Raw genomic sequence first — 25789 nt, forward strand, 5'->3', positions numbered from 1 at the left:
TTATAATTAGCTTAGAATTTCACTTATTGCCATAAATTTTTGAGATATTTAGAAACATTATAATTTATAATATAATCAATTTTTAATCAACTAACCACAAAATCCTATGCATTTCTTATTTCTGTCTCTTTCAAAGAGCAAAGAGAAACAAAAGTCAGGAGGACTAAAAATGTCAAATTGGACATACTTTAAGAAATTATCACATTATAGGGGAAATGAAACACTTACAACTCTAAACCACATTGTGCACAAACTCCTGCTTGATACATATAACATTCTCATTGATCCTGGTTCTTTGACTCTATATTTTTATTGGAAATTATTACCAAATTTTAAATGCTATTTAAATTTTTGAAATAAAGAAAGTATTCATAAAACCTATTTTCTACTCTAAAAAATAAGAAAAAATTAACTTCATGTTAGGAATCTCCTTTTGTACTGTATAACATTTGTAGATATTCAGTATTAATATCAAATACAATTTCCCACAACTGTGACCTACTTTCATCTGGAAAGAATACTCATACCCTTGAATTTACAGTCCACTTGGGATTTCCTATAGCTATCCTATTCAAAAGTCCAAAATCATCTTGAAAACATAGGCAACATTTATCAAACAATAAGCCAAATTCAAGAATTTTTAGGAACGAGTACAATTTTTAGGAACGACAACTTCCCATGTTGTAAAAAGCAACCTCATGCAAAACCTGACATAATTTAAAAAATTATTCCTGAATATATTCATTCAAAAGTATTTACTTAATGCCTATAATCTGCCAAGTTCTGGTAGGTACTACAGTTAATGGTGATTTATATAGAGACTCTAACTTCCAAGATCTTACAGTCTTGTGGGAAAAAGACAGATATAAAGAAACAACTTCAATACAATGTGCTAATTGTCACAGTAGAGGTCAATAAAATGTCTTCAAGGGAAGACAGCTATACTAAGCTTTGGAGGCAAAGATGGTTTTGTGGGAAGAAGTGACAGTCAAATAGAGATAAGAGAGCAACTGCACGGGTTAAGGCCCAGAGGTAAGAGAGTGAAAGCTAGGGGCCAGCCCGGTGGTGTAGTGGTTAAGTGCACGCGCTCCGCTTCGGCAGCCTGGGGTTCCCAGGTTCGGATCCCAGGCGCGCATGGATGCACTGCTTATCAAGCCATGCTGTGGTGGCGTCCCACATAAAGTAGAGGAAAATGGGCACGGATGTTAGCCCAGGGCCAATCTTCCTCAGCAAAAAGAGGAGGATTAGCATTGGATGTTAGCTCAGGGCTAATCTTCCTCATAAAAAAAAAAAAAGACGACAGTGAAAGCTAGAGCAGAGTATATGAAGGAGTATGAAGCTTAAGAATAAATATTATTTTATAAAGAGACCTTTAAGTTGTGCCAAGGAGGGTGAACTAATCATTGTGGCAAGAGAGATTCAGAGAAGAGTTTTAAGCATATTACTGGCAATAATATATTTAGAAAGAGAAGGTTTATGGCCTGTTTTAGGGAGGATGAATGGGATAAAAAAATGACAAGATAACAGGAACCAATGAAAGGGTTCTTACAGCAGTCCAGGCAAGAATGAGAGTGGCCTGAATGAAGACACTATAGTATGGGTAGAACGAATTGTTTGGATTGGAGACACATTCCAGAGATGGAATCAAAACAAACTAGTAATTGTATATAAACTGTATTACCTGTACCAGAGAGCACAGAAGGAAGAAGAATGACTAGTTCAATTTTGTATATTTTGAATTTGCGGTGCCTTCAAGCATATCTATAAAAAGGTGTCCAGTAGCCAGTGGGTATATATGGGTCTTAGAAAAAAAGTGAAATCTGAGCTGGAAATTTCAATTTGTTATAAGCATATAGTGTATGAATGACATAAATTCAAACAAGATCATCCAAGGGAGAGTAGAGTGAGAAGAGGACATGCTAGGGAGCACCAGTATTTCCAATAATGGCCAGAGGAAATAATGGCCTGCCATGAAGACTGAAAGGAGCACCCACCAAAGTAGGATTAAAACCTGTAGAGAGTCAAGTTAGAAGGGGAAAAAAAAGCCATAGGAAGATGATTTTTCCAGAAGGAAAAAGTGGTCAACAGTGTCATTTCCAACAATATACAATGGATGTGGATTTTTCCATTTTCTTCACTTTAATTTGTGATGTGTACGCACAAGTGCCTGTATATTTCAGTGCTGTAGTCAATAATGCACCAGTTATTGCTGCATAATAAACTACTTGTAAACTTGTGACTAAAAACAATCCCCATTTTATTTGCTTATAATTCTATGGGTCACTAATGTAAGCTGGGCTCAGCTGGGTGTTTTTTTTTTTTTAATTGAGATCACATCAGTTTATAATATTTTATATAAATTTCAGGTATATATCATTATATTTCAACTTCTGTATAGACTGCATCATGTTCACCAGCAAAAGTCTAGTTGCCATCCATCATCCTACACATGTTCCCCTTTACCCCTTTTGCCCAGCTAGGTGGTTTTTTAGTCTTGTTTGAGGTAACACATGTGACCTGAAATTAACACAGTAATCTGGCATCTTGACTAGGATAGGTAGCTGAAGACTGCCTCTCTCACAAGTCTGGTGGTTTGCACTGGCTGTAGATTGAGCCTCTCTCTCTACTTGGACATTCATCCTCAAGGAGGCTAGATTAGGCTTCTTTACACGGGGAACTAACGATAGCAAGTGAGTAAAAGTAGAAGCCTCAAGGCCTCTTGAGACATTGCTTAGAAGTTGTACGACATTTCTTCTGATACATCTATTGTTCAAAACAAGTCACAAATCCAGTCTATGTTTAAGGGTTGGGAGAAGAGGCTCTGCCTGTTAATGGAAGAAGGAGTAAAGGAGGAGGGTAGCCATTTTTAACCCACCATTATCTTTCCTTTGACCAAAAGACTATACATGACTCCTATATGCAAAATGGATCAAAGTCCTAAATATAAGTGCTAAAACCATAAAACCCATATAAGAAAATATAGGAGTAAAGCTTCATGACCTGGGATTTTGCAATAAATTCTTAGATATGACACCAAAAGTATAAGCAACAAAAGAAAAAAAAGGATAAATTGAACTTCATCAAAATTAAAAACTTTTGTGCATCAAGGGACATTATCAAGAAAGTAAAGATAACTTACATAATGGGAGAAAATGTCTGCAAATCACACATCTCATTAGGGTCTAGTATCCAAAATATATAAAGAACTCTTACGACTCAATAACAAAAATGGTTGAGCCATGAAAAAGAGTTTGGTGGTTCCTCAAAAAGTTAAACATAGAATTACCATATGACAAAGCAATTTTACCCTTGGGTACATACTCAAAAGAATCAAAAACAGGTACTCAAATCCTTGCACATGAAGGTTCATAGCAGCCATATTCACAATAGACAAAAGGTGGAAATAACCCAAATGTCCATCAACAGACAGACAGATAAACAAATTGTGGTATATACATACAATGGAATATCATTCATTCATAAAAAGGAATGAAGTACTGATACATGGTACAATGTGGATGAACCTCAAAATGCTATGCCAAGTAAGAGAAGCTAGATACAAAAGGTCACATATTGTATGATTTCATTTGTACAAAAAATCCAGAATAGGTAAATCCATAGACATAGAAAGCAGACTGTGGTTGCCAAGCCAGGGCAGAGAGGTCAATGGGGATTAAATCTTTTGTGTGTATGAGGTTGTAAATCAGAGTGGTGAAAATGTTCTGGAACTAGATAGAGGTGGTGATTGCACAACATTGTGTGTGTACTAAATGCCGCTGAGTTATTGACTTTAAAATGGTTAATTTTAGATTATGTGAATTTCCAATAAAAAAAATCTAAGGAAATTGTAATAAAGTATGGACTTTAGTTAGTAACAATGTATCAATATTGGTTCACTAATTACAACAAATGTACTATACTAATATAAGATATTAAAATAAGGAAAACTTGGTCCAGAGTATATATGAAATCTCTGTATTATCGTCCCAATTTTTCTGTAAGTATCAAACGGTCCTAAAATAAACTTTATTATCAAAAAAAACCAATACTATTTAGGAGAATCTAAAAAATTAGTTACCTAATTAAAAGAAAATGATGCTAAAGAAAAAACAGAATGACTGTGGCTTTTGAGTCATGGAGTTAAACCCAATCAAATTAATATGAAACCCCAAACTTCTTATTGGAATTGTAAAGGCAAAGAAGCTTCTGAGCTTCCAACTTACTATGGCAGTGTTACGGCCTGAATTGTGTCCCCCCAAAATTCTTATGTTGAAGTCCTAATCTCCAGTGTGACTGTATTTGGAAATAGGGCCTCTAACGAGACAATTAAAATTAAATGAGCTCATAAGGGTGGGATCCTAATCCAATAAGACTGGTGTTCTTATAAGAAAAGGAAGAGACATCAGAGCTCTCTCTCACCATGTGGGCACAGAGGAAAAGCCATGTGAGGACACAGTGTGAAGGCAGGTGTCTACAAGGTAGGAAGAGAACCCTCAACAGAAACCAACCCAGACAACACCTCCATCTTGGATTTCCAGCCTCCAGAACTGTGTGAAAATAAATTTCTGTTGTTTAAGCCATCCAGTCTGCAATAGTTTATGGTGGTGGGAGCAGACTAATACAGGAAAAAAGTTTGAGATAGCTACTCACATCTATTTCTTGTGGAAATGAAAGTACTTCTCAGGGCCGGCCCCGTGGTTTAGTGGTTAAGTGCGCGTGCTCCACTATGGGCGGCCCGGAGTTCAGATCCTGGGCGCGCACCGACGCACCGCTTCTCCGGCCATGCTGAGGCCGCGTCCCACATACAGCAACTAGAAGGATGTGCAACTATGACATACAACTATCTACTGGGGCTATGGGGAGAAAAAAGGAGGAGGATTGGCAATAGATGTTAGCTCAGAGCTGGTCTTCCTCAGCAAAAAGAGGAGGCTTAGCATGGATGTTAGCTCAGGGCTGATCTTCCTCCTCCAAAAAATAAATAAAATAAAAAAGAAAGTACTTCTCAGAGCCAAGAGCTCAGAAAATAGAGCAAAGAGAAGGAGAACAACAAATTAGGAAACTATTCTCAGGGAGGAAAACTGAGTTCTAATCAAGAAACAGGCCTTGGGCCCAGATTTAGCAGACCTAACACCATGCGCTCTCATAAATTTCAGAATTTTATGCATTAGTGAATGCTCTGTGCCTTTTATTCCCCCCTTTTTTGAATGAGAGTGTTTATTGTGGTGATTCTGTCCCTGCTTCACCAGTGTATGCAAAGTGTGCAGAAGCAGTATTTAACTTGGCATTTTAATTCACAGATCTCTGGGTCAAAAGAAGCTGCACCCAAGGAACTTCATCTGCATCAGATCTGCTGCAGAACATGTGATCATGGACTTCTGCATAATACCATAATAAAATAAAACTTTTGGGGAGGTGATTATATTTTGCATTTGAAAGGTTATTAATCATGTTGCCCCTGGGATACTTGATAGACTACCACAAAATCACCTCCAAAGAACCATATCTCGTGGCATCTACATCTTATCTAATACTCTATCACATTAACAGTGGAACTGACTATGTGCCTTGCTTTGGCCAGTGCGACTTCAGCAAACATGACATAAGCAAAGATTTCTTAAGCATTTGCCCGTTGAGGTTTGTCCTCTTGGAACACTCTCCCTGCCACCTGACATGTGAGTGAGGCCATCTTCATCACTATTCCCAGTTGAGTTAGCAGATGTGTGTATCCACATGATTGGCTCCAGGCAAAAACCAGCAAAACCGCCCAGCTGAGCCCAGAACAAACTGCTCAATGGTAACAAAATAAATGCTTATTCTAGCCACAAAACTTTAGTGTGTGTGTGTGTGTGCGTGTGTGTAAAGCAACAGATAACAACAACAACAAAAAATGGTTACTCTTCTGAAAGTATTTTTATTAGAATAATGGCAACAAAATCCAGATTGCAATGAATAAATGAGTAACTGGGAGGTAAGGAATCAGAGATACTAAATTTAGGCAACTCTTTTCAGATGCTAAGTGGAATGGGAAGAAAAAGAGAAAAGGGATATACTTAAAGGTATGTATAGGATAAAAAAATTTTTCTTGAAAACAGGGGAAATATCAATATTTTAAATGTTGACAGGAGTTAGTTAAGAAAAAACGAGAATTGGAAGATAGAACACCTGATGGAGCAAGATCCTTGCAAAAGCAGATGATGGAAAGCAGGTGAAGGAAGTAGCCATGGATTGGTGGGGGAAGGAAGTCTTCCATGAAAGGACAAAAGGAATAATGTTTGTGGAATTTGAGGATGTTCATAGGTGGGATAACAGGAGTTTAAGTCATTTCTGTTATTATATCTCCTATTTTCTTTGGGAAGTAAGAGATGAATGAGTAGGGAGGTGGAAGATTTAGAGGCTTAAACAAAGGAGAGGACTGGAGTAGCCACCATGGAATACTAGAGAAAGTTCTGGATGACGAACAGAATAATTTCAGAGGAGTATTAAAGGTCCTATTGAGGTTGGAGACCATGAATGCTTAACATCTCAAATTTGGGTTACTGTGTAATGTTCCTCAGCAGTATTCAGCAGTGTAGGTGTAGAATGGAGCTGGCAGCCCATCAGAGTAGGATAAAGAATATACCAATTGGTGAGTGTTTTAAGAGGTAAACTGATTAGGCAAGGAAGTAAAGAAAAATGGGGATGATAGAATGGGAAATAGAGGATATGTCAGGATTTGAAATGTCCTTAAGTTTCAAATGCAATATAATAGAATTAGGAGAATGAGAGAACTCAAAAATATTAGAGATTTAGTAAAGAGAATCAGACAATTAAATATTAGGTTTCAGAATTAAAAACAGACGTGAAATGGTATAAGCAAAGCAAAGTTTTCCAATTAGAATTATAAGCATTTTAATATTCATGTTTTTTGGTCCCCATAGCTGACACACTCTCAGGAATAGATGACATAGAACAGTGGTAAAAGGCATGTTCTTAGATCTCTAATACACCTGGTCTGGATGCTGGCTCTACAACTGTCTGTGTGATCTTGGGAGAAATCAGCCTCTGAAATCATTTTCCTCATCTGTAATAGGGGATAATGGCCGTTTCTACCTCACAAGGTTTTGATAAGGATTCAATAAAATCATGCATATCGAGTATTTAATACAGCCTATGATAAATAGTAAGAACTTGATCAATATAGCTTTATCATTGTTATTGATGATATTTTTCTACAATATATTTTTAGTATTTTAAAGAATGATTTCTGTATACTTTCTATGTCATTCTTTTAAACATGGCAGCATCTTAACAACTTGTATTGATTAAATGAAGAGGAAAATTTCAATTCAGTAGAGATCATTCCAAATTAAATAAAACTATCTCTAGTCTAGGCAGTCTAGGAGAACAAAGTGGAAGAAAAATAAAACAAAACCTTTTATTTGTATGGGAAGTCATCCAGGTGATTACTGCCATCATTTTGCAATGTTTTCTCATTCTTTGCAAAAATAAAATATAGAGAAAATGTTCATAGCAACTCTACTCTGAAGAATTTTCTTTTCAAGATTCAGAATTGCAATTAAATTGCTATTAGTAGACGGACAAGCTTATGGCAGATGCATCTTTGCTAATCACAGGCTCTAAAGAACTCATTCTGACCACAATGGAAACCACTGTGACATAATGGGCAAGCAAACTATGATTGATCTAAAAAGATTGATCTTTCACTCACCTAATGCATTCCATGCCCAAAGTAGATTACAGCTTTACAATTACTTATAGAGCTTTATCTAATAAAAGATTAAGATTATCCTGATTAAAAAAAATAAGCATCATCCCAAAAAGAAATCCCACACCCATCAGCAATCCCCAAGCCCTAGGAAACCAACGATCTGCTTTCTGCCTCTATAGACTTGCCTGTTTCAGACATGTCACATAAATGGGATCATATAATATGTGGTCTTTTGTGATTATGGTAATGGTTACGCAACTCTGTAAATACGTTAAAAACCACTGAACTGTATACTTTAAATGGCAAACTTTATGGTATGTAAATTATCTCAATAAAGCTTTTTAAAAAATCTAACAGTGTATAGAGAAATACAGTCAACAATCTAGACAAAAGTGGAACTGCAGCAAATTAAAAGAAGAGGAAAAACTGCTGGCCTAGAGAAGGCATCACTTTCTTTCTCCCTGTCCTTGACCCCACCCCAATCCCACCACAAATGCACTCCTCACAGTCCCCAAGAAAGACTCAACTTCATTAGGGGGAAACATCACTATGGAATAAACAAAGTCGAAGTCAAGAGTATTATTTCAGCTATATTTTCAGATTTGGGAGCCTCAGAGAAGACTTAACTAAGCCTGTACTTGGGCAAACAGCTTCTTCTCTTTTGCTGGCTGCTGGACACTTCAGGGACCAGACTGTCCTCATCACTGCAACAGCCTTTTCAACAATTGGAGTGATAAAACATGACATTTGGGAAACTCAGAGAGATAATTATTAAGTCAGCTGCCTGCTTTGACTCCTAACCCTAAAATCTAGAGGAATCAAATAATCTACAACTCAAAACAAGGTTTACTTGGTGCAATTCCTTATGGGATTACAATGGAATTTGGGGCACAGGCTCCAGCTGGTAATCACCAAGTTGTTTTCCTCTGCCTTGCTTTCCTCTCTGCATACATAATCCCCCTGGGAACTGGTGAAGGGGTAAACCCTGTTGTTCTCCAGCACTAAATAGGTACAAGACGGTCCTGGGGATTACAGGCAATAAATGAAAAGAATTGGAAAATGTTAATTGCTTCTCAAAGGAACAATCAGTTGACAACTTTTATTGGGTGAAATGTTTTTAAGTGGTAAAAATGTTAAGAAGAAACGTCCTTTTCCTGCATTTCATTCAGGCATTCTGGAATATTTAAAAAGCACCCAGACACACATTTACAAAAATTTAGTATTTTTTGCAGGATAAGTTTTCATTGGCTCAGGGCCAATCTTCCTCAAAAAAAAACAAAAAACCAAAAAAAATAGAAAATAGAAAGTCTAAAATAGGTCTTGAATTAAAAAAAAGGTTATGAGCATTTATTTCACAATAAATCTTTCAGATAAAGTTTATATCACATTTATTTACTTGTAAACATATTATTATCATTATTACAGTTTTTTTCTAGAAGTGTATTTATCTGACATTGTTATTTTGTGTGTTTCACATGGTCAAATTTGTGTGTTTCATGTGGTCAAAATGCCAACTAACTTCTATATTAACGAGAATTAAGGCCTGCTTTTGCCCTTTAGGGTCATAAAACAGAGGCTGAAATGGGCTTTGGAGCCAGATGGAACTCAGTTCAAATTTCAGCTGTAACGCTTACTACCTTCACCAGTAAAGAAGGATTCCTGTAAAGGACAAATACAAAAATATGTATTTGTTAAGTGCCTAGAAAATAGCAGCTATTTGGTAAATGGTAGCTCTTACTATATTTGGTGGTTAGTAAGACGTACCTAGGCAAGAAAGGTTCTGCTACAGGTCCTCATTTATTTTTTCACTCAACAGACATTTACTGAGTGCCTACTATGTATTAGGCTCTGAACCAGGTACCAGAGGACAGCACTAAGCAAGTCACCCTGGTGCTTGTCTCCTTAGAGCTTTTCTATTTATTCAGTTGGCTCATTTACATAATATATTTACACAGGAAAGGCTCTTTTTTCAGTTTTCCTAAAGATAAGTTGTAAAATAGCTTATTCTGTGAATAACTTTATCTAAGATAATCTTTTAGCTGGCCCATTATCCATAGCGTTTAGCAGTTTATCAACCACTCAGAACCCCAAATGGGATTGGGTAAAGAACATGGGCTGTGATAACAGACAGAGTGTGTTCAAATCTCAATTCTGTCTTGTGACCTTGAACAAGTTTCTGAGCCATTTTAAATTATTATTTCCCTATCTATCAATTAGATACAACAATAACCATTCAACAATAGTTTTGAGGTCTAAGAGATATAACATAGTAAAACATGGTGTTTGACTGATATTAGGTTTTTAATAAATGATAACTATTATAATTATTTATTAAAACACCTATGAATCTATTTTCATAATGTTAATTAAAGTGTACAGCATATCATATCTATAAATATCAATTCTCTTCTATCTACTCAACATACTCTTCAAGGCCCAGGACACCATCAGACCTGTGACCAGCAAAGAATTTCCTGAAGGAGTAGTCTGATTTGCAGAAACAAAAAAGCAACAGAGGTAATATAATACTAATATACAATAATATAAATAATATTACAGAAATAACAACAGCTAATATACACTGAGTGTATATCATATGTAGGCATTTCAACACAGTATCTCCATTCCCATCTAAGGTCACAGAATGTGCAGGCCAGCCCCAGCAGCCTGGTGGTTAAGTTCAGCGCACTCCACTTTGGCGGCCCAGGTTTAGTTCCCAGGCGCGGACCTACACCACTCATCTATCAGTGGCCATGCCGTAGCAGCAGCTCACATACAAAACAGAGGAAGACTGGCAACAGATGTTAGCTGACGGCGAATCTTCCTCAGTAAAAAAATAAAGAAATAAATAATAAGGTCACAGAATGTGTGGCTCTAAAGCCTGCAATCTTCACTACTGCACTCCAATGCTTCTCAAAGGAGAAAACACCCTAGATCAAGCATCATCAATAGCTCATCAGAACTTTTTCAGAGCCAGTAACAGTGGTGAAGAAAGAGAGATAGCACAGGTCTCTGGCAAACTTATCTTCCTGTTTGGGCAGTCTAATTGTGCATTAATTGCTCAGAAATATATTCTTAATAAAAGGTATAAGGAGGTTTCTATCATTCCTAAATCATCCTTTGAAAATAACTGAAAGTTACAGTGATTTCAAAATTGAACTCCCTTCAGAATAATACAGGCAAACTTTAACAGGTTAAAAAGACAAAGAAACAATCATTATATTCTCTTTCAACAATCCTATTAAGTATTTCTTTAGAACAAAATAACTCATTAAAAGGGCACGCTGTCCTTTCATACACCAATTTACTCATCTAAACATCTACTCAGTTTACTGTCCCCAAAAAGGATGTAAATACTACTTAATTTACTAGTCAAGTTGGCTTATGGAAATTACTACTTAGCATGATTGCCTCTGGAAAAAGAAAAAACAGGTAGGAAAACAAACTAATAAGGTCATTTCACCCTTCTGAAACAAGACTATCAAAACCATGTCTAGATTAGTAAATTATGCAACTGAGCAAAGATTCTATAAAGTATTCCAAGTTCATTAAAAAATAACTCCCTAGGGGCCGGCCCGGTGGCGCAAGCGGTTGGGTGCGCGCGCTCCGCTGCGGCGGCCCGGGGTTCGCTGGTTCGGATCCCGGGCGCGCACAGACGCACTGCTTGGCGGGCCATGCTGTGGCGGCGTCCCATGTAAAGTGGAGGAAGATGGGCACAGATGTTAGCCCAGGGCCGTCTTCCTCAGCAAAAAGAGAGGAGGATTGGCGGATGTTAGCACAGGGCTGATCTCCTCACAAAAAAAAAAAAAAAAAAAAAAAAAAAAAAATAACTCCCTAGGTTCTTTAAGTTACAGACCCTTATAGGCTCCATAAAGCTTACAAAACAGCATTTTAAATGTCACTTACCTGTTTCAAATGCTCCTGTATTTTAGACTCCACATCTTCAATGTGTGAAATCATTTTGTTCACACATGGTGCTGGGATGTTTACTAAAGCACAGCTGTGACGTCGACATGGGTAGCTAAAGTAAATGCCTTTATTCACCCCTAAAGATAAAGCAGACAGAGGAAGTTAGCTAGCAATTATATATAGAATAGTAAATGTTGATGTTCAGAATATGCATAAAGTACTCTGCTTTATTAATACTAATACTCTTAAACTTTCTTTAATGAACAGATTGATAAATGGGTGAGAGAATTATAGAAGGAACCTTCAAAACATCTAAAAGCTAAAATAAAATAATCATTTATGACTTAAAATGTAACAAATAAAAATGAATCTAAGAAGCAAAAGTAAAACTTCAAGCAAAGTTAAAAAGTTAAACTGTTTCACAGCATCATGTACTAACCATTGAAAAAACAATATTAAAAAAAGGCAGAAAACTAGTTAATCCACTTGTTTCTAAATAGATCTTAAATCATTTAAAAAATGACTTTGAAATATATTTTAAATTCTCCCTTCAAAGAGATTCCACATCTTCCAATGTAAATAACATCCAACCACTCAAGCATTGAAGAAGTTCTTCCTTAAATCCAGCATGAGTTTCTCTTGCTGAGGTCCCCTTCATCCTTATAATAACCTCATTTTCTAACTTCCATTTCTGAAAATTGGAGTCTCATGTGAAGAGTGATTGATGTTCTCACTATATTCAAGTTGTACTCATCATAAAATCCACTCAGTCCGATGTGCCTCAGTGATTCTAATCCTGGTATGTCCCGAATCAACTGAAGGTTGCAGAAGCACAGCCAAGTTGTCCATGAAACTCCACCAAAGTGCTTACTTGCATTCCTTTTGCCTCTAAGGACCCTACTGGGCTGGATTATAGCTGCAATCACTGATCTTAAATGCAACACACAAAATAGGCTTGGTGCCTCAATGAGAACAGTGTGATGCCCTCATTTCAGTTGACCTTGAGGAACATAGAAGTAACGCTGTTGCCTCCAGACTATACCTTTTGTTTCAATGACAACCCATAGAGACAGTAAATATTTTATATATTTTCATTTAAACTACAATCTTTTACGTATCTTTTAAATGAAGTTTCATAATATCCTCCTCCAAAAACACAATCTCTGTGAAAACGGCTTATCTGCTTCATTTATCAATAAAAGCGCTTACTCTATCCCATATATATATTCTAACATTTTTTGTGCACTAAAAATACGTGCCAAACATGGGACTATGCTAAGTACTTTTCATGCCACATTTTATTTAATTCTCATAACAATCTTATGAAATAGGATTATTATCTTGATTTCATATATGAGGAAACCAAGGCTTAGAGATGTTATGTAACGTGTCCAATTTCACAGAGCTGGTAGGTGTGAAAGCTGGGCTTCAACTATATCTCCCTGGCTATTGACTGTAAGCTATACTATAAAGCTGTTTTTTCAATATCTTATTTATTTATTTATTTATTTATTTACTTACTTACTTATTTATTTATTTTTGTGTGTGTGAGGAAGATCAGCCCTGAGCTAACATTCATGCTAATCCTCCTCTTTTTGCTGAGGAAGACCGGCTCTGAGCTAACATCTATTGCCAATCCTCCTCCTTTTATTCCCCCAAAGCCCCAGTAGATAGTTGTATGTCACAGTTGCACATCCTTCTAGTTGCTGTATGTGGGACGCGGCCTCAGCATGGCCGGACAAGCGGTGCATCGGTGCGCACCCGGGGTCCGAACCCGAGCCGCCAGTAGTGGAGCGCTCGCACGTAACCGCTAAGCCATGGGGCCGGCCCTAAAAGCTATTTTTATATTTTTTAAAAAGTGGCAAAATAAAGAGAAGCAGTCCTAAAAATATATTTCAGGGCATCTCAAATGTTACACATATCACTTGTTTTTGAATTTTGAATGTTCCTTCAAGACATAAATGCTGATATTCTAATGTATTTTAGTTTGCTTTGACCATACTGAACAGACATACCTGCTATGACTATTTTGTGTGTGTTCTATTCCATCTTTCCTCTTTAGTTCATACACAGATATATATTTTCATCTAATAGTCAAAAGACCAAAGAACAAGCTGGTGAAAATTACTTGTTGATTTCCTATCCAAATATTTTGATAAGGACATGTTACCCTTGCTTCTAGAAATAAGAAGGTTTTAATACACACTTAACAACCAAGCAGTTGTCCTTATACTCAAAACATTTGTTTTGCTTCATTAACTGTGAGGAAAACAAGGATAGTAATGACTCATTTAACATTTTTCTGCTTGTGCCACACACAACCTATTATGTGAATACTAATTAATTTCCATAGCACCCTATGGTTTAGGATTAACATTTTACATATGGTAAAGTGCGGAAAGTGAAATACTATGAAATGAAATTTTGCACTAAAAGTCTACAAAAGACATGGCATCATAAGCAGCACAAGATAAAAGCAGAATTCAGGGTTCTTATTACTGTTTTTATTCTAATGCATGCATAGTATAAGCTAAAACTTTCGTTTCTATTTCTTTTAATTTTAACTAGCTTAAAGAGACTTAGATGACTAAACTAGGTGTCCATTCATTTTTTTGACTTGACTGATAACTAACTATGCTTCTTAAGATAAAACTACTCGGCCTCTAACCTCAGATTTCTTACTTAATAAATGAATGAGTTGGTGGGGTGTTATATAAGATCTTTTTCACCTAAGATTCCATGATATAATGAATTAGTGGTTTTAGTCACACATAAATTGATAGAGCTCCTCCTCGTGAAGCCTATGCACAAATGGTCAGGATGAGTATTTAAAGAAGCAGGACTCTCATCCTCTTTAAACATCTGCCCAACTCCAACTTCCTTGCTCAGAATCAATGCATAACAGGCAAGATCCTCCCGGATCTACACCAGAGTTGAGGTTTGTTGACATTCTGCAACATGAAACTTTCATTTGGGGAAAAATATGGACTGGCTGATTGTGTAGTCAAATGAAATAAAAATACTATGTTCATAAACCGTCAACTGGCCTTTCTCAGTGAATTTGATCCTTACATAATTTATTCACCCAGCCCCAATAATTTAACCTTTTATCACTGCCATCCTTCCTCCTCTTCTGCTTTTAATATGTGCTTCCTTTATGTCCATCACCTATTGTATCATCCTTTTATCTGAACTCAGCAGTCTGAGGAATGAACTTATCTGAACACAAATTTCTTTTTCATATTCAGTTATCCCCTTTAACATCTTGATTTTCTTTCCAAAATGTAGAATAAGTTAGTGCTCTTGAGTTTAGAAATAATTTCTCCTCCATGCAAAGCCTCTGTGTGATGAACAGAAAGGACCTTTAATTTTTTTTATGGAAAACAAAGCTCCCCTTAGCATTTGTTATACATTGGGCAGTGGGCAGGTAGGGGTTGGGGGGGTGGGGGTGGAGGAGACCTTTCCATTACTTTGGAGGTACTATCTTTTCATTAAACCTTACATTGTTGGAGACACTTATCAGTGAATATGTAAAATAATATGCAGAGATTCTCAGAGTTGGTGATGAGTAAAAACTACATCTGTTCTAACCACATTCAATGTATAAATGCCCCTGTTTAGCGTTTACTTATCTCCATTCCCTTCAGTCTCTTCAAAATCTTCAATTTCAATACATTTATTTTTGCTTCCCTTAAGTAATCACAGGTCTCCCTACTACTGTATCTGACCACTTCCTACAGTTCTTATCCTATACTAAATTTTGCTTTAACTGACAATTTTTTTCAAATGAGCAATCTATACTAGCAGCCGCAATATCCTCGTATCCTGATCACTTCTTCATATTGCAATTTCTATGTAAATATTAACATCCATCTCACATGGCTCCTTTGCTATGAGGAATTCTTGAATCTTTCAGACATTTGGGTGCACCTATAGCACTTTCTATTTCTCTTTATTAGAACTTATCACATTGCATTCTACTGTGTCACATTTATCTGTTTCCTCATCTATCTTCCCCATGAAGTTTTGCATTTTTTATGGAGAGAAATTATGTTTAGGTCTAAAAAATTGTTGAATAAATGAATGAATGGACAAATTCCTCTATTTTTTTATTTTACCATGTTATAAACTGGCTTCTGTTCTCTCAACTTTACGGAATCTTTATTCATAAACCCCAGTAATTAGTATTTCTACTACCATCTGTAAAGAAGGAACTGCTATAGAATTAGTCCTCCAGTTATAAACAACTCTAAATCTGGAAAAATATATGAGACAACTGTTTTCAGACATTGGAAAATAGTAGTGCAAGGCTTTGAGTCCCGAGAAAAGGAAATTCTTGCAGTTGAGCTCCACAATCACCATGCTCTCTGCCAAGGACAATTCCTCAACTGCAATACAGAGATCCGAGGAACAGAGCAGAGCATGGAAGTCCTGCTGAGTAAGGGGCAAAGATTAGTGTCACGGGCAGTAGAGACATCTAGAATCTTCAGGGCAGGGAAGTGAAAAAGACAGAGCAGTACAGAGAAGGGCCCCCATAAATCCATGTGAGAGTGCCCTTTGAATCTGTAGATGAGGACTAGACTGCATGTATGTGTAGAGTAAAATTACTTGAAGATTGAGAACAGATGCTATGGGATTGAAGAACAGAAATACTAGAGGCTGAATTGTGTCGGTGAAAAAGTATTGGCTAGAGATAAGGAGAAAGCTTAGAGGTCCAGTGCTGACAGAATGGAGAGATTTTGTCAACACCTTAATAACCTTGACTCATAGCTGAGACACCAGGAAAGTCACATCTTAGGAGCAAGGATTGTACATTAGAGTAAGACCTCCTCTAGATCCACTCTAAAAATCTAAAATCAAGCAATGACAGAATATGCAGAGATAAAGAATTTAGCCAAATTAGAGAGGATTGGTAAATGCCTTGGGTTTTTCACACATCTGCATAAAACCAAGCGTACAACAGTTTAAGAGGATCAAATGGTAACTGAGCTGCTTGCTGGAAAAAGAATCAATTCTCTTCAGAGAAAGATAACATAATCCAATCTTTACAATGAATACACAGATGTCCAGTACTGAATCATACAAAGAAACAGGAAAATGTGTTTTAATAGTCTGAACCCAAGATGGCCCAGAAGTTGTATTTAGCAGACAAAGATTTTAAAGTAGCTATTATAAATATATTCAAAAAGGGAAGGAAAAAATACCTTCAAGTAATTGAAGGAAAACATGGTCTTAATAAGAGAGTCTCGGCAGAGAAATGGAAACTACGAAAAAAAACCAAGTGGAAATTCTGCAACATAAAAGTATGACAATATAAATTTTAAGAAAAACTGGTTTGACTTAGCAACAAATTAGACATGGCAGAGTAAAGAATGAATGTGCAGATGAACTGATAGAAATTATCTAATCTGAAGTACAGAAAGAAAAATTTAAAAAGAAAACCAAACAGATGCTCTAGGAATTGTGGGATAAAAATCAAACAGTTTAACACATGTGAGACTGAAGTTCCAGAAGAAGAGAATGAAATTTGGAGTGAAAGATATTTGTGGAAATAACGGCCAAAAAATTTCAAAATTTGATGAAAAACATTGACTTACACATCTAAGAAGTTCAGCAAATCCCAAACAACTAAAGTATAAAGAGAACTACATCTGGGAGCATCATAGTCAAATTGCTGAAAACCAATAATAAAGAGGAAATTTTTAAAGGTGCCAGAAAACAAAAGGACACACTATATAAAGGGGACATGGATATAAATAACTGCTACATTTCTCATCAGAAACAATACAGGACAGAATATAATAGAAAAATCTTTAAAATGCATGTAGACAGGCAGGAAAAAAGGAAGGAAGGAAGGGAGGAAAGGAGGGAGGGAGAAATATTAAAGAAAAAATAATAAATTAGACTTCATCAAAATCAAAACATTCAGCTCCTCAAAAAGATATTATAATAAATGAAAAGATAAGCAAGAGAATGGGAGGAAATATATATATCTGACAAATGACATATCTAGAACGTGTGGAGAAAATTTACAACTTCCTGTACAGGAAGACAACCCAATAAAAAACGGGCATAAGACTTGGACTCTTCCAAAAGACAATCTACAAATAACTAGTAAGCATGTAAAAAGATGCTCAACATCATTAGTCATCAGGAAAGTGCAAATTTAATTCACAGTACAGAACCACTTCACAATCACTATAATGCCTAAAATTAAAAATGTTGGCAAAGCTAATATTAGTGAGGATATAGAACAAGTAGAACTCATAGATTGCTGGTGGAAATGTAAAATACTTCTTGGCAGTTTCTTTAAAAGTTAGGCATTCACTTAGCATATGACTCAGCTTTCCACTTCTATGTATTTACCCAAGATAAATAAAAATACATCCATAAAAAGACTTGTGTGTTCAGATGATAGCTCAGGGTGAATCTTCCTCAAGCAAAAAAAAGAGGGAGATTGGCAACAGGTGTTAGCTCAGGGCGAATCCTCCTCCTCAAAAAAAAAAAAAAAAGCCGTGTGTTATGTATTCATAACAGCTTTATTCTAATAGCCAAAAAATTAGAAAATCCCAAATTTCCATCAATGGCAAAACAGATAAACAAATTGTGCAATGTTAATAAAAAGGATTCAGCAATAAAAATGAACAAACTACTGATATATTCAACAACATGGATGAATCTCACAGATCTTTTTCTAAGTCTTTGAAAGAAGCTGGACACAAAAGACCATAAATGGAATTATCCCAATTATTTGAAATTTTAGAATGGTAAAACTAAAATCTTATCAGTGAATAAAGGAGACGAGGTAGAGTGATATTGACTACAAAGGGCATGAATGAACTTTCTGGAAAGATGGAAGTTTCTATATCCTGTTTAAAATGGTAGTTAAATGGACGTGTACATTTGTCAAAAGTCATTGACCTGAATGCTTGAAATAAGTGGATTTTATTGTACTTAAATTCTTTTTTTTTTTGTGAGATCAGCCCTGTGCTAACATCTGCCAAGCCTCCTGTTTTTTTTTTTTTTTTTTTTTTGCTGAGTAAGACTGGCCCTGGGCTAACATCCGTGCCCATCTTCCTCCACTTTATATGGCACGCCACCGCAGAATGGCTTGCCAAGCAGTGTGTCGGTGCGTGCTCAGGATCTGAACCGGTGAACCCCGGGCTGCTGCAGCGGAGCGCGCATACTTAACCGCTTGTACCACCGGGCCGGCCCCCTATTGTACTTAAATTTTAGCTCAATAAATTTGTTTTATAAAGAGACCACTAACCATACCCTAGTGACAGAATTCAATAACCTCATATCATCCTTCTTCTCTTTTAACTCTTTATACTATAGAACATATTAGACAACACTTCCTTGAAATGTTCTTTAATAGTTTTCTCTCACTTTATCACCTACTTCTCCTCATATTCCTTAATCATGAATACTTGGTAAGAAATAATCTTCTCTTTCTATATTCTCCTCCTTAGTCATCTCCTCTAAGTGCTTGACTATCAATTAAACATCACTAGACTTAGCTTTACCCTGAACTCCTTGCCAAATCTACAAATCTTCCAAAACCTGTCTTTCCTAGAGCCCAACCCTGGCACTGAATGTAGAGAAGGGAAGGTTGGACTTGCAGGATCCTATGTAGGATGGAAGGATGAGAGTTAAAATTAGAATGTACCTATTGAGAAATTAATATACCACTCATGAATAAACCTAAAGCTATAGGATATATTGGAGTATATGACGAAGCCATTTGGTTTAAAACTAATTCGGCCTGACCTTGTTTTTCCAAAAGGGCCTGATGTGGCCTGTTTAGCATACACTGTACATCTGCTTTAAATATTTACTATGTCGCAAAGACAAGAACGATGCCCTTAAAGTTAGGAATGTTGCCTCCCCCATATCAGCATTTCTTTAAGGATAAACATTTCTCCCTAAACTAAGGATTAATTACTGACTTGCTGTGCTCATTTTGTGACCACTGACCTGCTGTTTTCATCGATCGGCTGTGCCAGCAAAGTAATCTCGTGACAACTGTAAAAGGGACATCCTATCATACGTGATGTATGCTCTTTGTTCCAAGACAGTATATAACCATTCTGCATTTCTTTTTTTTCTTTTTGGTGAGGAAGATTCACCCTGAGCTAACATCTGTTGCCAATCTTCCTCTTTTTGCTTGAAGAAGATTGTCCCTGAGCTAACATCTGTGCCAATCTTCCTCCATTTTTTGTATGTGGGACACCACCACAGCATGGCTTGACGAGTGGTGTGTAGGTCCACACCCAGGATCTGAACCCATCAACCCCGGGCCGCCAAGGGCCCACGTCAACTTAACCAGTATGCCACTGGGCTGGCCCCTATATAACCACTCTGTACACCCCACTTCTTTGGTGCCCTTCCTTCCTTGGGGAAGGAAGGCCCAAGGCTAGTCCTCAGATCTGGCTCATAACAAACTCACCCCAATTTTTATTTATAAATTGATTATGGATTATTTGCATCGATACCACAAATAAGGAAGTAAAAAAATTCATGACATCAGTCAACTAAAATGCCAAAGCCAGAAAAGCTACAGAGAAAAAGGAACAAATACCTTTGTATGATCAAATATAAAGCTTAAAAAGATAAGGGAGACATACAGAGGGAGCTCCAAGATGAGAGGGCTCTGACACATTCCAAGCAGTGAGAAGGGTGCCTGGCACAGAGCTGATACTCAGGAACTATTTGGCAAATAAAAAAATGATGAGAAAGTAAAGAGGTACCAAAATAAAACTTTTAGTTATGGGCCCTCCTCCAATCTATTTATTATTAAAACATTTGGACTTTATCAAGGCCAGAAAGCCAGATGTAGTCTTGAAGGGACCAAACTCATTTGCAAATCCAGTTATTTCTAAAACTAAACTCATCTTCATTTCACTCAATCTCCTTTCCTTTCTTACTTCTCTGTTCCCATTATCAAAGTTTTGCAACAGTTAAACCATCATTAAATCTTCTTTTCATTCAAGTGCCTATATCAATATACCTAATCAGTTTACCAAATCTTATCAATTCCTTTGTAATGTCCGTTTAATCCCTATCTTTCATATCCATTGATCCTTCACAGAGCACTCCTTATTACCTTAAGCCTAGACAATAATAAGATAATCTGTTTCCATATTTTCTCCTGTAGCCAAATATTCTGTATAGCACACTCAAGACTCATAGTCCTGATACTGGCTCAAGACAAGGTTGACATAAGGGAAGCCATATTGTAAAAAGAGAAACCCTATTGTAACTTTGAATGACCTCTGAATAACTAACCTAGCTGGATATGCACCCTCCAGGAGATCTAACTGTTCTGTAGATTTTACAACCCCTGCTTGTGTATGTACCTCCTAGCTGCGATAAGATGATAACTCTGTTCTTTTGAGTTCCTTGGGAATGTGATGACCCCCAAACAGAGAGTCTGTGATGATAGCCGTCATCAATGACAACTGAAGGATCTGGTGTGGCGACAAACAGTCTGTAACACACAAGGGTCAACATTCCTAACCCCGTCCCCTATAACCCCTGGGCCTATATAACTGCCGTGAGATTTTGTGCCCCCTTAAGATGTTTCTTTCAGACATGAGTCGGCCATCTTCCCCCTTGCTAGCAAGCTGTAATAAAATGTCCTTTCTTTCTTACCCCCTTGCCTCTAGACTATTGGCATGTCTTGCAGTGAGCAGAAGACCCTCCTTGGGCAGTAACATTTCCAAGCAAAAGATTTGGTTATGTAGCATCCCTACTCAAATATATATATGACCAGAGACTGAGAAATAAAGTTCACGCTCTTGAGCCTGAAATTCAAAATGCTTTTTGACTGCACTTCAATCATTTCCAGCTTTATTTTTAACCAATTATCTGAACATTTCTGAATCCTCCCTATGCTATAGTCAAAGTAATTTATTTTACCCATATTTTGTGCTATTTTATCACTGTTATCTGACTTACTCTGTTCTTCTTGCTTAAATGCCCTCCTTACTTTCCTTTTCATATCCATATGCACCCTTGAAGATTCAGTTTCAAATCTGTTCTTATACATTAATAGTTCTCTTAATCCTTAGAGACCATACAAATTGGCCTTACTCGAAACTCTGAAGATATTTCTTGCTTATAGTACATTTGTCATGTAGTACTGTGATACTGTGACTTATAAGAAGAAAAATATGTTTGGTCTTTGTCCCTATCTCTGGCACAGACCTCCTAAAATTCTTGGAATTTCCTAGGTGCTGAGAGCAATAACGGTGTCTTTTGTTATTTTAATGAGGTGACTTTTGGACCCCCACCTGAGGATGGGGGCTGGTTGCCCAGAGAACCAACCACATGCTTGGAGGGTTGGAACTTGCAGTCCCACCCCAGACCTCTGAGGAGGTGAGAGGGGCTGGAGGTTGATTCAATCACCAATGGTCAATGATTTAATCAAACATGCTTATGTAATGAAGCCTCCATAAAAACCTAGGGGGTCAGCCCAGTGGCACAGCGGTTAAGTCCTCATGCTCTGCTTCAGTGGTCCAGGGTTCGAAGGTTCAGATCCCGGGCACGGACAGACGCACCACTTACCAAGCCATGCTGTGGTGACATCCCGTATAGAGGAAGATGGGCACGAATGTTAGCCCAGGGCCGGTCTTCCTCAACAAAAAGAGGAGGATTGGCAAAGGATGTTAGCTCAGGGCTAATCTTCCTCACCAAAAAGAAAACAAAAGGACAGGGTTAGGAGAGCTTCCAGGTTGCTGAACATGTGGAGATTTGGGGAAAGTGGCAAGCTTGGAGAGGTCACAGAAGCCCTTTCCCCAGACCTTGCCCTATGGATTTCTTCCATCTGGCTGTTCCTGAGTTATATCCTTTTATAATAAACCAGTAATCTAGTAACTAAAATGTTTCTCTGAGTTCTGTGAGCTGCTCTAGGAAATTAATCAAACCCAAGGGGAGATGGGGTCATTGGAACCTCCAATCTATAGTGATTGGTCAGAAGCACAGGTGATAACCCGGGCTTTTGACTGGCCTCTGAAGTTGGGGTAGCTGTGGTCTTCTCTTACCCTGTGGGATGTGAAGCTATCCCCGGGTAGATAGTGTCAGACTTGAGTTGAATTGTAGGATACCCAGCTGGTGTCTGAGAATCGATGGTAGGGAAACCCCATGCCTACACATCAAAATTGGGTGCAGAACCTTTTAACTACCTCACGTTATCTCTGCTATTACTCTATATAAACATTTTTTTCTGTTGTGTTGTACTAATTGATATATAGTTATATTTTATTTGGCCTGCGAGATTATACATGCCATATAAGGATCATTTCTTAAATATCTTTGTACTCTAATAGCACATGTACAGTGTCTTAAATTAATTGGTTCATAAATCAATCATTTGATATTTTTAAAAATCTGTCCAAAACTAACTATGGCCCATAACTAACTATGGGCAATAAACTCTAAGCTAAGACATTAAAATCCTATTCAAGATTTCTATTGGACAGATATAGGAAAAGAATCATAATGGTAACTTATCCCAATTTTATCCTGTCAAACTGAAAATCTCCACAGCAGAAATTTACCAAAATCAAGATTAAAATTTTTTGATAAATAAAGAGTTCTCTACCAGAATGATCTGTGATGAAACAAATACAAAACCCTATAGGTGAAATGTATACATTTCCTCACTTCTTTCTACCTCTTTCCACATCCAACATCAGAGACACTTTCAGAGATCATGTATTATGGATTCTCATTTTATGTTCTCAATCAATGAACAATTTTTAATTCTGGATTTCACACCCGCAAAACATTAGTCTTCTTTCTTTTTCTTCTAAGAAACATTCTCAATGAACTGGAAAGGTTCTAGTACCTGGCAGTCCCAGCATAGGGATAAAGAAAATGTTTATTTTAAAAATTCATACATTTCTGAAATTGTAAACAATTCTATGAACCAAATTGCTATTAACAATATATTAATAAAATATATTACAATATTGTACTCTTAATATTATATAGCATTACTATGTTAATTATTAATGACATTTAGGGTTTATTTCTTAATAAAAACATAATATTGACATCACAAACTAATGAGTAAATATAAATATATCTTACATAGATTACTATACAATTTACATTCAGTCCTTACCTTCAGTATTTGTCATTTTACTTTCACAAAAAATCTCAACTGCTTCCTTAGGGGCACCAAAAAGAACCAAAGCTTGTGATGTTGCATTGTCTTCTAAAAAGAAAACAATAACTTCAGTGAGCAGTTAATATAAATTTTTAAAATAAGCAAAATAATGTACAAAACTATGTTGTGAAAGTGTTCCTTGATAAAGCAACTATAATACAAATATTAACTAAAACCCACAGGAGAATATCTTTATATGTTTTCTCTGTTTTCATCAGTTGGCTTAACTCTCACAAGAAGGTATTCAAAATAGCATGCAGCTATTAAAAGCAAACAGAGAGACTGTCCAGAGTGATGTCACCAAAATGGAAGAGTAGGAGACTCCAGTCTCCATCCCCCAACAACGATCAACAGCTAGATAGCTATCCACAAACAAAAATAGCTTGGGGGAGCTCAGGAGTCCACTTAAGAAAGTTCAGCAACACAGAGGAACAAAAAACCTGAGACTAACCAGACAAAAAGGGAAAGAAGATAGCTTCATTTTGCCTGCATCATCCCATCCCCCAGGCAGACACTGCTCAGTACCAAGAAGGAACACTCCAGCTAAAAATAGTTCCCCTCACTGTGAAAGGGAGAGCGGGCTGAACAACCAGCTTCCCCACCTTTTTGGGGCACTGCTTCGGTTGCACTCCACCCAGAGACTACTAAAGCTGAGATGTATAGAGATGTCTTGGAACAAGGAAGAAGGACAGAAGCTATCAATATCAGTCATGTAGAGGAAGTGATCATGGTTTCCAATGGCCTGCTTTGCAAAGGACCCCAGCCACTTTGCCAGCAAAGTTGTCTGTTTAGAAATGATGGAGAGAAAAAGAGTTTCCCAGACAAACAAGAGCTGAGGGAGTTCATCGCCACTAGATCTGCCTTACAAGAAATGCTGAAAGGAGTTCTTCAAGCTGAAATGAAAAGAATCTATTAGTGACATGAAAACATATGAAAATATAAAACACATCAGTAAAAGTAAGCATAGAGTCAAATTCAGAATACTCCAATACTGTAATATGGTGGTGTGTTAATCACTTAACTCTAGTATAAAGATTAAAGAACAGAAGTATTAAAATTAGCTATAGCTGAAATAATAAATACACAATATAAACAAATGTAAACTGTGACATCAAAAACGTAAAATGTGGGGGGGGATAAAAAGGTAGAGTTTTTGTATGTGATTGAAGTTAAGCTGTAATCAGCTTAAAATAGACTGTTATAGCTATAAAATGTTTCATGTAAGCCTCAAGGTAACCACAAAGCAAAAACCTACAGTAGATATGCACAAGAAAAAAAGAAAGGAATCAGAGTATACCCTGATATGGAAAATCATCAATTCACAAAGGAAGACAACAAGAGAGGAAGAAATGAACAAAGGAACTACAAAACAGGCAGACAACAATCAACAAGATGGCATTAATAAGTCCTTAGCTGTCAATAATCACTTTAAATGTAAATGGATTAAATTCTCCAATCTAAAGGCATAGAGTGGCTGAATGGATTTAAAAAAAAAAAAAGACCCAACTACATGCTACTACAAGAGACTGGTTTTAGCTATGACACACATAGGCTCAAAGTGAAAGGATGGAAAAAGATATTCCATGCAAATGGAAACCAAAAGACATCAGAGGTAGCTATACTTAGACACAACAATCCCATTTTCAATAGCATGAAAAGAATAAAATATTTAATAATAAATTTAGCCAAGAAAGTGAAAGACCTATACATAAAAAACTATAAGACATTGAAGAAAGAAATTGAAGAACACAAATAAATGGAAAGATGTCCCATGTTCATGGATCAGAAGAGTAAATATTGTTAAAACGTCCATTCAATTCAATCCATATCAAAATTCCAGTGGCATTTCTCACAGAAACAGAAATAGAAAAAATAATCCTAAAATTTATATGGAAACACAAAAGGTCCCGTATAGCCAAAGTATTCTTGAGAAAGAACAACAAAGCTGGAGGCATCACACTTCCTTATTTCAAATTATATTACAAAGCTATAATAAA

General features: G+C 36.7%; 1 protein-coding gene across 1 annotated transcript in view; it reads right to left on the bottom strand.

Annotated features, from left to right (window-relative positions):
• Positions 1-25789, bottom strand: part of LOC131415357 (coiled-coil domain-containing protein 178-like) — a 112726-nt gene that overhangs the window by 68921 nt on the left and 18016 nt on the right. Inside the window, exons 2-3 of the mRNA XM_058556960.1 lie at positions 23748-23840; positions 11615-11754 (exon numbers count right to left, since the gene is read on the bottom strand). The gene's annotated coding sequence lies outside the window, so the exon portion shown is untranslated. The remainder of the gene's footprint in view (positions 1-11614; positions 11755-23747; positions 23841-25789) is intronic.

This window comes from Diceros bicornis, chromosome 16 (genome assembly GCF_020826845.1).
Source record: "Diceros bicornis minor isolate mBicDic1 chromosome 16, mDicBic1.mat.cur, whole genome shotgun sequence".
Taxonomy (NCBI): domain Eukaryota; kingdom Metazoa; phylum Chordata; class Mammalia; order Perissodactyla; family Rhinocerotidae; genus Diceros; species Diceros bicornis.